The 17,097-nt window shown below is 45.8% G+C and overlaps 1 long non-coding RNA gene across 1 annotated transcript; it reads right to left on the bottom strand.

The window, feature by feature from the left end:
- Nucleotides 1-11,790: 11,790 nt before the first annotated feature.
- On the bottom strand, nucleotides 11,791-14,675 carry LOC141373036 (uncharacterized). The gene is made up of 3 exons (XR_012378665.1): nucleotides 14,465-14,675; nucleotides 13,496-13,815; nucleotides 11,791-12,491 (listed from the first exon to the last, which is right to left on the bottom strand). It is a non-coding gene; the product is annotated as an uncharacterized lncRNA (long non-coding RNA).
- Nucleotides 14,676-17,097: the final 2,422 nt, after the last annotated feature.

Genomic DNA, 17,097 nt, shown 5'->3' with positions numbered 1-17,097 from the left:
TTTCTTTATGGGTGCAATATATCAAGGACCATGATTGTTCGTCCTACTGTAAGGATTACAGGCAACTTGCCCCACAGCGTCTTCCTGAGCTCAGTAAATAACTCGATAGAATCACTGGAGAATCACTCTTAATTCTTTTCTCTCCCTCTCTATTCACTTCTAAATCACCCCCAAGTCCTCTATTCTCTTCTAGGCAGCATTCCAGTCTCTCCCCTCATCCCCATCCCTATGCTCGCCATCCTTGGCTGAAGCCATGGCAGTCCTACCTCTTTCTTCATCTCAGTTGACTTGTCTGTCTTCTGGTCCTAAAGCTCTGCATTGACTTCCCTTTGGATAAACTCCAACCCCTGGAACAGGTGTAAATGGCCCTCTATGCGTGGTTCCAACCTCAGCTCTACCCGCAAAGCTGGATTCCGCTCCTCCCATGGACTTCCGTAGCATCTAGCGCTCCTTCATTGTAACAACTGGCCCCTCGTATTGTCCCTGCTCACTTACCTTTAGTCTATCCAGATTCTGTGGAGACAAATCATGTCTTATTTAATGGTGTGTTCCCAGTGCTTGTCACCCAGTCCATAGTAACTCCCAAAACCATCTAATGATTGGTAGAAAAGAATGGTCATTTTAGGCTGGGAGTGATGAGAGATGGCTTCAAGAATGATCTAGGAGCTCATGTAGAATACATTTTGCCATCATTTACTAGGCTTAAGTGATACTTGCCTGGCCTACTATAGTACTTTTACTTACTTCCCTGCCCTCCTGATATTCCATTCTTCTACTCTTGTTATTAATTCCTTGGGACAGCAGGCAGTGACAATGCAGGCTTGGCATTATTCCTGCCTCCCGAAGAAAGCTCACACAAGAATGAAGTCCATGCCGGAGAGAAGCATTGCTGAAATGTGGGGAGAATGGAGCCCTGCATCTCACATTATTAAAGCTAGAATCTCCTTTGAAATCATATTTATGTGACTCAATAATTTTCCTTAATTTGTTCAGTACTTATCCCAGACCTAGAGGTGGTAGGGTGCTGGGGGTCGGTGAAAGTTTTCCAGTGGAAGTGATGGCCAGGTTCAACTGTGAAGGAGAAGCAGGGACTAGAGCTACATAGTGGTTGGGTGGAGGGTCAGACAGCTGACGTCCTAGGCCGATGGAACGTTATGCGGGTTGGTAGAGGTAATATGTGCTCCAGAAGCCAGAGGAAGTTCACATACAGAGGTGATATTGAGAGATGAGGACAGAGAAAACAGATACTAGGTTATACAGGGCCATATACACCACCATAAAGAGTTTTAGATTGTGTATTTGAGTAACAAGGAGCAGCTAAGGGATTTTATGCAGCAGAGGGCAAAGTCATACTTGCACTTTAGAAAGATAATTCTAGAAGGTGGAATAGAAATGGGCAAGAAGGAGAGGTTGGAAAAACGGTTAAGACACTTAGAATTCTGGAGGGAAGGTAGTGAGCATAAGCATACCACTGGCTGGAGTTGAGAGTCACTTAGCAAACAGAATGGATACGACTTGTCGATCAGCCTGTAGGCAGATGGAAAGGAATAGCAAAGAATCAGGGGTGCGGCCCTAGTCCCCGGCAAGGGCAACTGAGTTCCTAGTTATATCCCTCACTGAGCTATAATAAGTTTCATATTGAGATTTGTTGATTGTGAGAGCTAGTTGGCCATCCAAGTAGAGCTGTCCATTGGGCAATTGGCTCTGCAGATTTGAAGTTCAGGAGCTCTTTGGCTGGATAGTCATTGGAAGAGATAGAGTTGTTAAAATTCTTGGAATGAATGGGACCAACCAGTGAGAGTATTGGAGTGAGAAGAGAAAACACTTCTGGACAGTAACTGGAAAGACGTCAGTGTTCAAAGGGCTGGCAGAAGTGTGCTCAGAAGGAGTAGTCAGAGAGATAGAAGGGAAACCAAGAGTGGTTTTTCTGGGGGGGGGATGGTATGGAAACCTTGAGAAGAGGGAGTGGCCAACCCCACCACAGCACACCAATGGTGACAAAGAACAAAACAGATTTTTATGACAATGATTTCAGCCAAGAAACCAGGTAAAAGATTTTAGTAGACCGAAGACCAAATAGAAGGTGACACATATAGACCACACTTCCAGAAAATTCGTGTATGAGAAATAGGAATTTGCTAGAGGAGAAGATTTTGACATTGGGTCTCCTTACCTTCCTCTCTTTCTTTACATTTTTAAAAACTAACTGGCGTGAACCCAGTCGAACACTGGGGTTGGAAGGAACAGCATAAGTGGCCATGTTGATGATGGCAGGGGGAGGGCAGGGCTGCATGGGGAGGGGTCACCCTGGGGCTGAGACCCAGCCTTGGTGTAGCACCCAGAGGTGTAGTCCAGAGGAAGTGGTGCCTTTTGATAATTGTCTTTTCACAGAGATGACAAAAGGGGCCTAGCAGGTCTCTGGTGAATGCAACGGCCTTCAGGAACCGGTTGAATGGGGCGAGGTCTTGAAGACACAGGAAGGACCAAAGTCTGGAGGATTGGAGCACCTGGGATTCTTGGGAGACGGGTGCACTTGTCCGTCGGTTGTCTGGCTCGGTGGTGAGAAGCCGGGGAGAGGGGCTCTCCCCATCCACCCATGTGCTCTGTGAAGGAGGGGAGGCGAACTACTGAGACCAAGGGTCAGAGGAGGTTTGTGGAAAACCGAAAAGCTGGAAGCAGCCTCTGTGGTGGACTGGAGAGGGAGGTGCTGGGTTCTGGCTGTGCTCTTCAGCGGTGGTGTGCGTGACGGACACACAGACCCTCATACAGTTTTCTCATGGAAGTGTGGCCTCGGCAGGAAGCCCGTTTGAAACGTTTGCTGAACCCCTCCGGTGAGCTGGTCAAACTGTCACATACTCATGACTGTTTCTACGCACCGGCTTATCTCTGCTTCCCAAGCCTGAATAGCACGAGGGCAGCAGGCCCCGGTTTGAGGGGGCAGCTCTCTTCCTGTTTACCTCTGCCCTAGACCACGGCGACTTTCCAGGTCATTCTAATGAGATACAATGTGTCTTGGGAAAATACTAGGAAACCGGGAATTTAAAAACAAGAAGGTCGGGTGACATGAGAACTCTCTCCGTGACGGATTCTGGCAAAGTGAGAACGCTGACCAGGAGTTCACCAGAGGGCCGAGGAGCTGGAAGGGAAATCCTCAAAAGGACTCCTGGAAATGGTGTAGCCGGGGCAAAGCTTCTAGAGCTCCCCGGCCTGATGTCTTCAGATACCTCCTTGCTTCAAGATATGAGTAGTCTATTTTGTTGTTGTTGTTGTTTTATGATGATGGTAAATGTGTGGGCAGACAATCTCCAATCAAGCTTCCGACCCCTCATTAATTCGTAATAGAGTCGATTGTTGTCACTAAATATAGAACAATTTACCTGCACTTAGAAAGGAATTAGCCCAGGACACGGTGTGACCACAGGGCATTTGTCTATTTCACTTCCCCCCGGCTGTCTTTTCTTCTAAAACCTTCACACCAACATGCATCAAGAGAGTGTACGACAAGCAAAACTCCCAGCTCCCCCAAGCAGTCCACAGACGTTGGTTCGGGCTTGGCTGGTTGCTTTCCTCCATGGCTCATCTGACCCCTCCCTCCACCCCTTCACCACTTAGGAAACTGAAGGAGCAAACTTCTTCATGGCTTTAGAGCTATTCCTATATCAGGAACAATATATTCTTAAGCACTACATGCATCCGAGATTTGTCTCGATGTGGTCCATTTATTTTAACTTGGCACTGTCAGTGGGAAAAAAAAAGAAGTAATTAAATTTGTGACTAGCATGGAAAACCATTTAAGTCCTAACGTTAGAGCCTGATCCCCACTAGTTTCACTGTATTTCTTCCACTTGTCAGATCAAAGTCCCAACTCCTAAAACTCAGCCATGCTTTGATTAATTACTTCACACAATGAATTTGCAAATTATAGTTCTATGTGATTTATGTCATTTTTAGCTTCAATCAGGTTTTTTTGGGGGGGGGGTGCTCTCTTCAATGAGCCAGTCGGTCTTCACCTTGGAGAAAGCATGTTTTTAAAATTGCATTACAGTGTTTGTGCTTAGAAAAGAGTTACACATAAAGGTTTTCAATCCTATGTTGCATCCTAACTTGAACGTAGAAGAAACCTGTTATTCTATCTGGAGATCAGACTTGAAGATTATAGATTTCCCTTCTGCTCTCTGCAAGTTCCCTGAGCCGAGCCTCACTTTTTCTCGCGTGCCTCAGTTTCTCTCCTGTGCCTGACTAATTCACACATGGCACATCCAGCATTTCTTTCAGGCTCTTCCCCTCCCCGTCCCCTCCAGTTTTCTGTTGTGAGAAATGAGGGTAAATTTATTTGACGTTATTACATTTTTCTTCACCAAGATTAAACTTGGGGATTGATTTGGATAATTTGCAGTCATTGTTTAAAAGTATTTTAATTTTTCTTCCACCTTCTTCATCCTTTTTTATTTATTTTCCTGTTCTTTCTCTTATTTTTTTTTAAAAACAATGATTGGATGGACTGTCTCTCAGAAAAGCTTCACCAGAACCTGATGTGTGTCCTTTTGAATATGAGATCGAGAAAGGCCCCTCTCCGCTTCCCCAGCCCCGACCCTTCACTAAAACTGGAAAAACCATCCGTCTGTCACCTTAATCCTTGCTCTGGGAATGTGGGTTCAGGTAGAGGCTGACAGCTTCTTGGCCCCCGTGCTCTGAAAATATTTACTTAGTAGGGACTCTGCTTCTGTCCCAAGGAGTCTGGGGGTCTTGATTTTCAAAGAACTGAGGGGTTTCGCGGAGTAGGCAGCTGCCTCAGACACTGGTGACTTGGCAAAGTAGGAATGGAATAAACCCTGAAAGTAAAGATCTTTCGAGAGATTGTCAACTGCTAGCCAAGCATGATTCAGAGCACATTTTACAACAACTCACTAAGGTACATATTTATAAATGAAATAAACCAAGGAACTTGGGTCTCAAGATAAATATGTCAGCACACGTAGTCTTGCATTCATTAAAAAAAAAAATCCCACAACCATGATATAAAGATCATAAATATTAATATTTTTCTTTTTTATTCAAAATGATATTCATGACAGAATTGTTGTCCATATGGCCAAAAGAGAATAATATTGTCCAAAATATTTGATAAGATCTTCTTTATTATGAAAGTTATACAAACCACCTTACAGCTGATACAGAAAACAGAGGGAATAATCAGCTATAATTCCACCTGCCTTAGAAAACTACTCCCAGTTTTTCTGAGTGCCTTTCTTTCTAGGTGCTTTTCCTTAAGTGCAGATAAACTTTTACGTTATAGTCAGAGTTTAAATATATCTTTTGTCTGTTTTTTACTTCCCCCTATATCATAAACATGTTTTATATTCTAGTCTGCATATTATTTCTTTAAGAAAATATGCTGTAATTTACCTATTTCAATATTTGGGGATATTTAATTTTTTCCTGTTTTTTTTTTTTTTTTAGTTTTATAAATAATACTGCAGTGAACAACCTGCGGCGTGCAAGTATTTTAGGTTAATTTTTTAAGCCAGACTCCCATGAGTGCAACTCCTGGGACAAAGTTCTTGATATATATGCTGCCAAATTATTTTTCTTTGAAAGTGTTCCATCTGTGTATAATGTCCGGAACAATATATAGAATACCAAGCTTGTTACACTTTGGTTGACGTTTTGTTATTATAAAGACTTCTTTTTATTGAAATATAAAGAACATACAGTGTTATATTAGTTTCAGGTGCACAATACAATGATTCAACAATTCTATCTGTACTCAGTGCTCATCACATTAAGTGCACCCTTGGTCCCCATCACCTAGCTCATCCATCCTCCACCCCGCTCCCCTCTAGCAACCACCAGTTTGTTCTCCATATTCAAGGGTCGGCTTTTTTGTTTGTCTGTTCTTTTTCTTTGTTTCTTAAATTCCACATATGAGTGAAATCATATGGTATTTGTCTTGTTATTATAACTGTAAAAATCTGATTTATTAATTTATTGGCAAAAAGGCTTTACGTCGATGTTTACGTCTTTGATTAATTGTGAGGGTCTGTATGTTTCCTGTGTAACTTGCTGGTTGCAGCTCTGCCCGCCTGAATTACCTAGTCATTTAGCTCTATGTTTCCAGATGCTTTTACTCATCACCTCTCTTCCCATTTCAATGATTAATTTTCAACCCTCATCTCCGGACGTACTGGCTTATTCCTGTTTCTTGAAACATTGTCTTCATTTGGCCTCTCTCGCGCCCCCTTCTCCTGTTTTCTTCTCTCGTTGGCACCTTCTTTTCTCCTCTTTTGGGCACCCCTTCCTCTATTGCACCTCAAATACTTGGGGCCCCTTGTTCCGCACACTCTTCTCGCTCGCCACCCTCTTGCTGGATGATTTCATCCATCCCCATGGCTATAAATACAATTCCTGTACGGACGACTTACGTATTCAGCTGGATAGTTCCTCTGACTCATCTTTCTAATGCTCTACAGTACGTCTCTGACTACACATCTCAAAGTTAACGTATCTGAGGCTGAACTCCTACTTCTCCCCCAGATCTGTTCGTCTCCATCTTCCTCATCTCAGTGATGGCGCCCCACCCACTAGGCTGCTAGGCTGAGCAACTCTGGTGTCCTCCTTCCCTTCTGCTCAGCGGGGCAGCCCCACACCCCTACCTCTGCATGTTTCCTCACTTCCACCGCCATTGTCACTGGCCCGGACAATCGCAAAAATTTTTAACAAGCTTCCTCTCTGCTCCACATTTCATTTGTCACTATGCAGCCAGAAATTTGCTTCAAAAACAAAATTAGATTGTGTCTCCCTTGCTTAATATGCTTCAAAAGCTTTCCATCGTGCTTATAATAAAATCCACATTCCTTGATCTGGCCTGTAAGACCAGGCAGGATTTGCCCTTGCCTACTTCAACGACCTTCTTTCTTGCCTCTTTTCTTCTTGCTGTCCAGCCAGCTTGACCTTATTGCCCTTCTCTTTATTTTCTTATTTTTAAAAAAATTTTGAGAGAGAGAGCGCGCACGGCAGCGGGGCGGGGCAGAAGGAGAAAGAGAGAGAAATCCCAAGCAGGCTCCATGCTTAGCACAGAGCCCTTTGAGGGGCTCCTTCTCATGACCCTGAGATCATGACCTGAGCCAAAAACAAGAGTTGGGTGCTTAATCGACTGAGCCACCCAGGCGCCCCAACCCTCTTGCCCTTTTTTAGGCATGCCAAGCACTGTCCTGAATCAGGGCCTTAGATGCTCCTGGATCACGTGCTCCCCGAATCCTCAGCTGGACCTTAATTCTGCTTTGTCTTAATGCTACCTTTTCCATGCCTCCCTATCCAAAATATTTTCCCCATCCTTTTAATTTCTATAATAAGATTTGTTTCCTTGGTCACCCTCATGGCAGTTTGAAAACATATCATTCGTCACTTTACTTGCTCTTTCGTTGTCTCTCATTCTGACTGTAAGCTCCACAGGACAAGGATTATGTCTGTTTATTCCCTTGTGCCCTGGCACCGACACAGTACCTGGTCCAGTGCAGGGGCGCCTGGGTGGCTCAGCTGGTTAAGCGTCTGCCTTCGGCTCGGGTCATGATCTCAGGGTCCTGGGATCGAGTTCTGCATTGGGCTCCCTGCTCAGTAGGGAGTCAGCTTCTCCCTCTCCCTCTCCCCCTCTCCCCCACTCATGCTCTCTCTCTCTCTCTCTCTCTCAAATAAATAAAATCTTAAAAAAAAATACCTGGCACAATGCAGCACTCACTGCATCGAGTAGATGTGCACCACCAACACTTTTTTTTCAAGATTTTATTTATTTATTTATTTATTTTGGGGGGTGGGGAAGGGCAGAGGAAGAGGGAGAGAGAGAATCCCAAGCAGACTCTGCACAGAGCGCAGAGCCCGATGCGGGGCTTGATCCCAGGACCCCAAGCTCATCCATCTGAGCCAAAACCATGAGTCAAATGCTCAACTGACTGAGCCACCCAGGTGCCCCAGACATGCGCCAACAACATTTTATGTTATCTTTTGACAGTGAGGACTCACTGAAAGATTTTGATGACTGGGCTGTGGTTTGGGAAGATCATTCGGCAGAAGCCTGGAGAACGGATTATGGAAGTATGAACTTGGAAACCAAGTGACCCAGTTAGGTAGCTCTGGTGGCCTCGAGGCTAGAGATGAGAGCCTACACTGAGGACATACGACATCTCATTTACTAAGTACAGTGCTGAGGGCAGACATTAGAGTCCGTTCAGGTGACAGCCAGCAGGCTGCCTTGCGAGAGCCAATGTGGCCGACTGGTAGGGACAGATTAATTGCTTAAGGTTGCAGACAGAATGTGAGAGCTGAGGCAGGCAGGGCTCGAGCACTCCGTCGGGGCTTGGCTGTGAAGGAAAGGGGAGGTAGGGTGGGAAAAAGAAGGGTTGTGGCCTGAAGGAAAGATCTTAACTGTAAAAGAAGCAGCTTGAGCAGGTGCTCTGATTCCACAGGCGGCCCAGAAGGTATAGGGAGGGAGAGGCTGGGTGTACGCAAAGGTCGAGGCCGAGAGCGAGCAAACCCAGTTGGGCTGGATGGTGTGTGGAGTGCAGGTGGGGGGAGGGGCCAGGCTTGAGGAGGAGAAGCGGAGCCCTGCTTTCCCTTTGAGCCTGAAGTAAACAAGGCTCCTTGAGGGTGGGACATGATTTTATCTTTCGTTGGCCTTTTCCCAAATGCAGACCCCATTTCTGACCACAGAGAAGCCCATGCATCACAGGTTACTGTATGAGGTGGGGATTTGATCCCGCAAGGCATGTTTCCACTGGTTTATGCTCAACCCTGAAGGCCACTTACAAGCCGCACACATCACACCTTTTTTTTTGTTATGTTAATCACCATACATTACATCATTAGTTTTTGATGTAGTGTTCCATGATTCATTGTTTGCGCATAACACCCAGCGCTCCACGCAGAACGTGCCCTCCTTAATACCCATCACCAGGCTAACCCATCCCCCCACCCTCCTCCCCTCTAGAACCCTCAGTTTGTTTCTCAGAGTCCACAGTCTCTCATGGTTTATCTCCCACTCCGATTCCCCCCCCTTCATTCTTCCCCTCCTGCTATCTTTTTTTTTTTTTAAACATATAATGTATTATTTGTTTCAGGGGTACAGGTCTGTGATTCAACAGTCTTGCACAATTCACAGCGCTCACCATCGCACATACCCTCCCCCATGTCTATCACCCAGCCACCCCATCCCTCCCACCCCCCACCACGCCAGCAACCCTCAGTTTGTTTCCTGAGATTAAGAATTCCTCATATCAGTGAGGTCATATGATACATGTCTTTCTCTGATTGATTTACTTCACTCAGCTTAATACCCTCCAGTTCCACCCACGTCGTTGCAAATGGCAAGATTTCATTCCTTTTGATGGCTGCATGATATTCTATTGTGTATATTTATATATATCACATCTTCTTTATCCATTCATTACCCCAAAGATACAAATGTAGGGATCCGAAGGGGTATGTGCACCCCGATGTTTATAGCCAAGATGTCCATCCAATCACATCTTTAACCAAACAGCCAGCCTCCAGATGCGCTTTGTCAGGCTTCTCCTCTGCTGTCGTTCTGTGCATCCCACAGCTGGGCAGCATTATGAGCTTCCCTGTAACAAAACACGTCTACAACCTGTTGCCCCCACTGCTCAGGAGAGACGGGCTCGGCCTCCTTTTTTGCTCATTTCCTCAAGTAGGAAAAGCAAGGATCTCCCGTGAGGACCAGTGGCTTTGTTTCTCTTATACCCTCAGATCTGCTGCCCACCAAGACATTTCTACACTGTTTTGTGGGTCCTTTCGGCTTTGTGGGCACCGAATAAGCGCCGGGGAGCAGGATAGAGCCATGACACAGCCAGGAGCGTCAAAGCTTCCCGCGTCCTCACAGCGAGGTGTACAAATGAACCCCAGTTCTGAAAAGGTGGTTGGGCCAGCGGGCAGGATGGTGTGGCAGCATGCTACCTCCGGGCTCTTACTCCTGATGGCTGTTAGCTGCCTCTCATTGTGGCACTTGTTTACGTGGGAGAAATACAAAAAGTAGTCTCCGCCGAACTCTTACTCTGTGCTTCCTTTGCTCTAGCTTCCTGCTGAAGAGAGGATGATTTTGTTCCCACTGTGAAAGTCATTTGATCTTGATCCCATGTACTGAATTGTGTGCTGGTGTCTAGTTAATCCTGATGGGGTATTATTACTGACAGGCTCGGGGAGGAAATGGCACTTTAGGAAGAAAGGGTCTTTAAATGATGGATTTCAGCAAAAAAATATGAGAATTCTACACACACACACACACACACACACACGCACACACACACACACATTATTTCCTTACATTTCTTAAACTCAGAACAATTCTCCTTCTCTTTGCTTGTCTACAGTTGGGCTTTTCTGGAAGTTGGCACAGCGGTCACCGAAACACTCAGCGTGCAGAGGTTATGAGTGTCAGCTGATCCCCACACACAGGAGTCTTCTGGAGGGGCAACATGCCTCCGAAGGTTTGATGTGTCATGAAATCTTAGAATTTACACACTGTCTTTTATCTTTTCTTTTATTTTTAAGGATTTTATTTATTTATTTGAGAGAGAGAGAATGAGAGAGAGAGCACATGAGAGGGGGGAGGGTCAGAGGGCGAAGCCGACTCCCCGCTGAGCAGGGAGTCCGATGTGGGACTCGATCCCGGGACTCCAGGATCATGACCTGAGCCGAAGGCAGTCGCTCAACCAACTAAGCCACCCAGGCGCCCAGAATTTACACACTTTCACCTACAAATGGAATTAATATGCAACTTGGGAATGCAGCGTTGATTCACGTATGCTAATTGGCTTACATTTATAACTTGCATAAGGTTAAAAGTTGTTTACTGTGGTCCAATAACAGATTCTGCTTTAGACGTTGGAAAATACCTGCCTAGGTTTGCTTACCCTTTAGCACTAACGTGACACCAGTAAAAAGGTGGCTGCAAGTGGCCCATAATCCTAAAGCAGGTGAATATTTCACCAAGAGTCTTGGCATGGTGAACACCACCTCTGCATGTCTGCATCCTATGTCAGGTCCTTAGATTTGGGACCAGTGCTCCATGGGTCTCAGAATTGCGCAGGATCTCTCAGCGGAATGACCCGATCAGTGTCTGAATGACTTTGTTTCCTTCTCACCCTTGTGGTCACCCATTGTAATTTACAGGTATCATAAGAAACAATGTTAACCTGGGGATAACCATGGTGTGTGTTTCACTTATTGCCGTCTAGTAACTTACTTCAGCACGTACAGCTTGGAAAATCTACAGGGTCTAGCTTTATCTCTCTCTTTTTTTCTTCACATAATATCCCACCATAGGCATATCTCCTGTACACGAAGAGGACTTTGAAATGCCTCAGTGCTGTAGTCCACAGGACCAATGTACCAATAAGGTATTTGTCCACCCTCCTGATGTTTGCCATGAACAATGTTTCCATTTTTGTCACTATAAATAATAATGCTACAGACATGCTGTCATGACTGAATGCGCCCATCTCTATTTCCTCAAGATAGATTCTGAGAAATGGAATCAATTTTGGTGTTTTAATCCATATTCATTACCTACTTCTAGGAAGCATGTTATAGACCTAATATGCTTCTTTTGCTAAAAAAGGACATCATCATCACCATCATCATTGTCAAAAATTTTTTAAAAACCTTTTGTTAATTTGATAGGAACAAAATGATGCCCCATTGTTTGAAACCACATGTCTCTGCTTACCAGTGATGAGAGTAATCATTTGCCATCAACCACTTGAAATTTTTCTGTGATTCATTTACTGATGCTCATTGTTCTTCTTTATTTTTTTTTTTTAAGTTAAAACGATGATATAAATTTCCCCTTATCTCTCAGTCATCCTCAACTTTGGCTGCGCATTAGAATCATCTGCGGTGCTTTGATAAATGTACTAATGTCAGGCTCCTCCCCAGTGATTCCACTTTAATTGGCTGGGTTGGGGTACCAGCTTTGGCATTTTTTAAGCTTCCCCGGTGATTCTGTTGCCAGAGTTAAGGTCGGCTGATCCAGACCCTCTGGATATTAACTGGGTCTCTTATTTTTTTTTTGTTTACTTTTTAAAAATTTTTATAGATGTTTACATTTTTTAAAAAAAATTTAAAGCTTTTATTTATTTGAGAGAGAGAGCACGAGCGGGGCGGAGAGGTAGAGGGAGAAGCAAGCTCCCCCGCTGAGCAAGGAGCCCAACGCGGGACTCAATCCCAGGGACCTGGGATCGTGACCTGAGCCGAAGGCAGACATGCAACTGACTGAGCCACCCAGGCGCCCCGATGTTTACATTTTTTAAATAAAGTCCAGGCATGGGTTCCAGAGAACTTACAGTATATACTCAAAAGTCAGATGACCTGGGCTGGATCCCGCCTTCGTCCTTCATACGCGATGGCATCTTGAGCAAGTCGTGTCCTCTGCCATGGCCCCTGTTTTCTCTGCCGCAAAGTGGGGTTCATTTACAGTATACCTCCTACGTTTGTTAGAGAGATTAGGTCAGTTGGTATATGTGAAGCACATACAACACTTTCTAGTACAGTGCAAGCATCAGATAAAGTATAAACAGGTTTTTTTTCTTTTATCATTTCTTTCATGGTTTTATCCTAAGAAAGTCTTTTCTTACCCTGAGATCAGGGGAATATTAATGTATAATAAATCCTAAGTGTTTGAGAGTTGACTTTTCTATTTGTCATTGCCTCTTAAAACAAAAACACTGAGTCCTGGGACGAATTTGGTGGAAGAAGAAAGAGACAACTCTATCTGAGCCCTCCGGGGCTGATGTACAGTTTCCCCAAATCCGAGTTCCACTAAACCACTTATTTCTGATTTTAGGGTACCAGTAAAATTTGTCTTCTGACATTATCTCTCAACTTTCAACACCCACGTAAAATGACCTTAATGTGTACTTTGATGTGTTTTGGAAGCATGTCCTCTGCTTGCCGTGGGCCTCACCGACCCATGTTCCTCTGTATACCCCTCTAGAGCTCAAAGACAGACCAACTGTCAAGAGGCTGCAAAGTGCTTTCCAAATGCCTAACGATGACAGGTTCCACATACCTCTGCAAAAATCAAAGGGAAATAATATTATCCCAGGCCCATGAGATGAGTGGATGCAAAACGACCTAGGGCCATTATTGTAAAGTATTTTACTTCCGTGGTATCTGGGAAAGGTGATTAATGATAGGAAGATTGGAAATTTGATTACGGGATTTTGAAATGAGCCGTAATAACATTATGAAAAAGCACATCTTGGCAGCTTTTAGCCTCTCACTCATCCCCACCTTCTGCACACACGTTCATTCCTTTCTTCAAATCCCCCATATGTTGGACGCCAACCTCCTCATTGTTGCGAGTGCATCATAAATTATATCGCACAATAAGTTGAATGAAAGGTGAATCGTTGCAAAAACAACAGTAAAATTTATTTCACGATTTTCACTTTGGGGAAGAGTGTACACACCATTGTCCTCCACTTACCAATTTGCCATCAGCTCTTTGGGAGCGGCTTGCCACGCCTAACTTGCTTTCAGGAGTGATAGCATCAGCAAACAGGGGAAAAGGGGGCCGGGATGTGCTCAGCTGTGGCGCCACCGTGATATGGGGAGCCTCGGTTGGTATGTCTGAGTCAACCCCAGTCCTGGTGTCCTGTCTTTATGTCCCAAGACGCTACAGCAGTGATAGAGGCTATTGAAGCGTATGATCCAGTTGAGCAAGGCTCTGGATGTTTGCATTCTTTCTATCTTGTAAAATCTACCCAAGAAAGGCTTCCAGGGTGGGTCCATTTTCCTGCTCTGGATCTTTGAGAGAAAGAAACAGTGCACACTTTTTAACTTCCATGGCTCTGCTGGCTTATTTTTTATTTTTTATTATTTTAATAATCTTAAATCTTAAAATCAGAGGTACTCATATTGGCAAAGGTGCTGAGAGATCTGACAGGAGCATCCCAGCCCACCGCTGAGCTAGAAACCGGGCGGAGAGCACTGTTTGTGACCGTTAAGTGCTTTGCTGTATTAAACTACAGTAAATGTATCATCTGGGTCATTGACTTGCGTGCCATTGATTTAGTAAGTCTAATATCCCCCATAAATGAAAAATCTTGGACTACACTGTCCTCTATTATATGCGGAGTCCGTTCCCCCCCCCGCCCCCCCAGTCATAATGGAACTACTGTAAAGCTGTATTAACTCGGAGGCCACGGGGGGACCCTTTAGTGCAAGGAGACTGTTGATTAAATTTCCGCTCGCGCAGCTTCTGGACGTCTTTAACCCACTCCCAGGGCCTGAGCCTGAGCAAAACCCAGCTCTCGGGGATTCTGTTTGTCGCGGCCAGGCGCTGACGCTGGAGGTGGGGTCCGAGAAGAGCCATTCTTCCGCGGCGGCTCCCAGCGCCGACCCCCCGCCCCCGCAGGAAGGCGCGCGGCCCGGGGGTCACGTTCCCCTTGTTTACCGCTGGGCCCGCTGCGGCGGCGCACTTCTTTTGTTCTCGCGGGTGTAATCTCTGCGGCACATGGAGCTGGGACAATGCCGATGACCCCGTCTCCGACCATCAGAGCGCTCTGTCAAGATATTGTTGTCCCTCACTGGGCCCGAGTCCCATTTTTAGTAGGAGGGAGGAAAAAAAAAAAAAAAAAGAAGAAGAAGAAGAAACAATGGAGACAAATTTAGATCCTGCTGGGAAAAGAAAAGCAGTGGCGGGTCCGCGGCAGCCCCGCGGGGCCACGCCCACCAGCCCCTTCCTGGAATCTTCTCAGGGATTCCTGGCCGCCCAGAGGAGCCCTGGAAGCCGGGGCAGACTCGGATGATTAACTTTCGGCTCCCCCGGTGCACACTTAGACACCACACACACACCCTAAAAAAAGAAGAACCACCAACCCCTCCCCCCAACTCTGTGTACTCCAAACAGAAGCAAGATTAAGCTCTCTGTTAAGATCTAGACTTGATCCTTATCAACTCTTTTCCCAGCCATTCATGGCTAGCTTTAAACCTTTGCAGCAGATGTGCCTCCGGCCTTTGCACGGCCACCGGCCCGCCTCTTGTGACCGCGGGGCCTCCCTAGGCCCATCCTACACGCCTTTTTCTGGCTCTGAACAGCCTTCGCTCCTCTATTTCTGTGCTCTCCGCTCCCCCTACCTCTAGACAATGTAAATTTACCCAGTGCTGTGGAGAGACATTTATCAGCGTGTAAGATGGATGGTTGATTCCGAACGTACCCGAACTGAGTGCTATTTGTGCAGGGATATATGTGTCTGTGCAACGGCGTAGAGGTACGTGCAGGAAGCAATAACAGTGCAGTTTCCTCTGGGACCGTCTTGTTAACGAGCCGTGAAACGAGGCAGATGCACCCATAAATACGTAATACCAGGTTCCCCGGGAATGATGTTCGCACTATAGCCACCTATCCCGTTTTGGGGTGGGGGGGTCTTATGGCGGTGGGTCACAGTGTCTTCTACTTTTTAATGTCTTCGCAAATTAGATACGTACTTTGGTGGGAAATACAACTAGTAGAGGCACATCATCCCCAGCATTACCACAGTGATCATAAATATCTAAATTTTCAGGCAGATTAAAAAAATGTCCGAGTTTTTATACATTTGTGCTAGACCATAGGTAGGGGAGCATCTTTCTGTGCCAGTCAGTATAGGAGATTTTACTGAACTGGCGTGCCTGCAGCTTACAGAGGAGAACTCTCGAGGCCTGCAGGCCTTTCTCCGTTTCCCTCCTGAGGTCTCCACTTCTTAAACAGAGAAGAAAGAGGTGAGGGTTGGGAGGAAAGGCATGGCAATCAGAACCCATGGACGAATGAAGAGGTTGTAAGACCAGGGCTGAGAAAAAGATACCCGGTGCTTTCTTGTTTCTCTTTAATCCTGAAGAAGAATACAACCCGCCGATTGTAAGGGAGCACACCCTTGGGCCAGGTAAAATGGTTTACCACAGGGAAGGTGGAGGGAGGTCAGGGATGTGCAGACGCACACTCTTTTGCATGAATCTTCTATAATTTTGCCCAAAATAAAAACGGCTTTCTCATGTCCCCCAAAACTTTATGCCACCAAATCCTAGACATCTTGGTAGCAGAAATGAACACGTTTCACTTGAAAGGTATTGGGAAAACTGTATTAAGGAAGACTAGAAATTGTACCCTTTGACTTTCTCTACTGTCTCCTTCCGTATTCTCCGTGCAGCGTCCGACACGGTCTTCGCGGGCGGTTGCCCGCCCCCAGCCCCCCAAGCGCCCAGCCCGCTGACTCCTATCTCCTTTCTAGCCCCTGTGGCTGCATCTTTTCTCCCTGACCTTCACCTTGTGACTTTTACTCTTCCTGCTCCTGCTCATGGTAACTGCACCGTTTGCTGCCAAATTTTTAGGGGACGAATTGGAAATGAAGAGGGTGTGCTGCCTCCTGTGAGACAAAGCTATGTCCTGGCGCTAAGGAATGACAGGCAATGTGGGGAGGGTTCAGAAGAGAAAAGGAGGGGCGCCTGGGTGGCTCAGGTCATGATCCCGGGGTCCTGGGATCGAGCCCCACGTTGGGCTCCCTGCTCAGTGGGAAGCCTGCTTCTCCCTCTCTCTGCCTGCCGCTCTGCCTACCTGTGCTCTCTCTCTCTGTTACATAAATAAATAAAAATGTTAAAAAAAAAAAAAAGAATGGAAAAGGAATTGAGACTGGATCTTGTTTATATTCCCTAACACTGCAGCTAGAGGTTTTATAAAGGTAGCAGTGATTCTATATGAAACTTTTCATTGTATGTTTCTTTGATAGGGTGCACCTTCTTATTCATTTAGTACAGTGAATATATGGTCAGTTCAACCGTCGTTCTTCCTCCTGAGGGGGTGTATACAGCGTGGGGCAAAAGCTTGTTTTGGTTTGTTGTCTAAATTCTCTGCTCACTTTAGTCCTCCGTCATCACAGGGAAGACAGGGCAGTCTGGGAAAGACTGAAGAAGAGAATTTAGAACAGCGTTTCTAAACTGTGGGCACTACTGATACCCTGGGTTGGCTGATTCTTTGTTTGGGGCTGACCTGTGTTGTAGGGTGATGAACAGCCTCCCCGGCCTCTACCCGCTAGATGCCTGGAACACTCACCT

The sequence above is a fragment of the Callorhinus ursinus genome, unplaced genomic scaffold, assembly GCF_003265705.2.
Source record: "Callorhinus ursinus isolate GAN/ISIS: 27379988/994484 unplaced genomic scaffold, GSC_fseal_2.0 scaffold7, whole genome shotgun sequence".
Lineage (NCBI taxonomy): Eukaryota > Metazoa > Chordata > Mammalia > Carnivora > Otariidae > Callorhinus > Callorhinus ursinus.
Note: the sequence above shows the minus strand (reverse complement) of the source record. Positions and strands in the feature narration are given on the sequence as shown.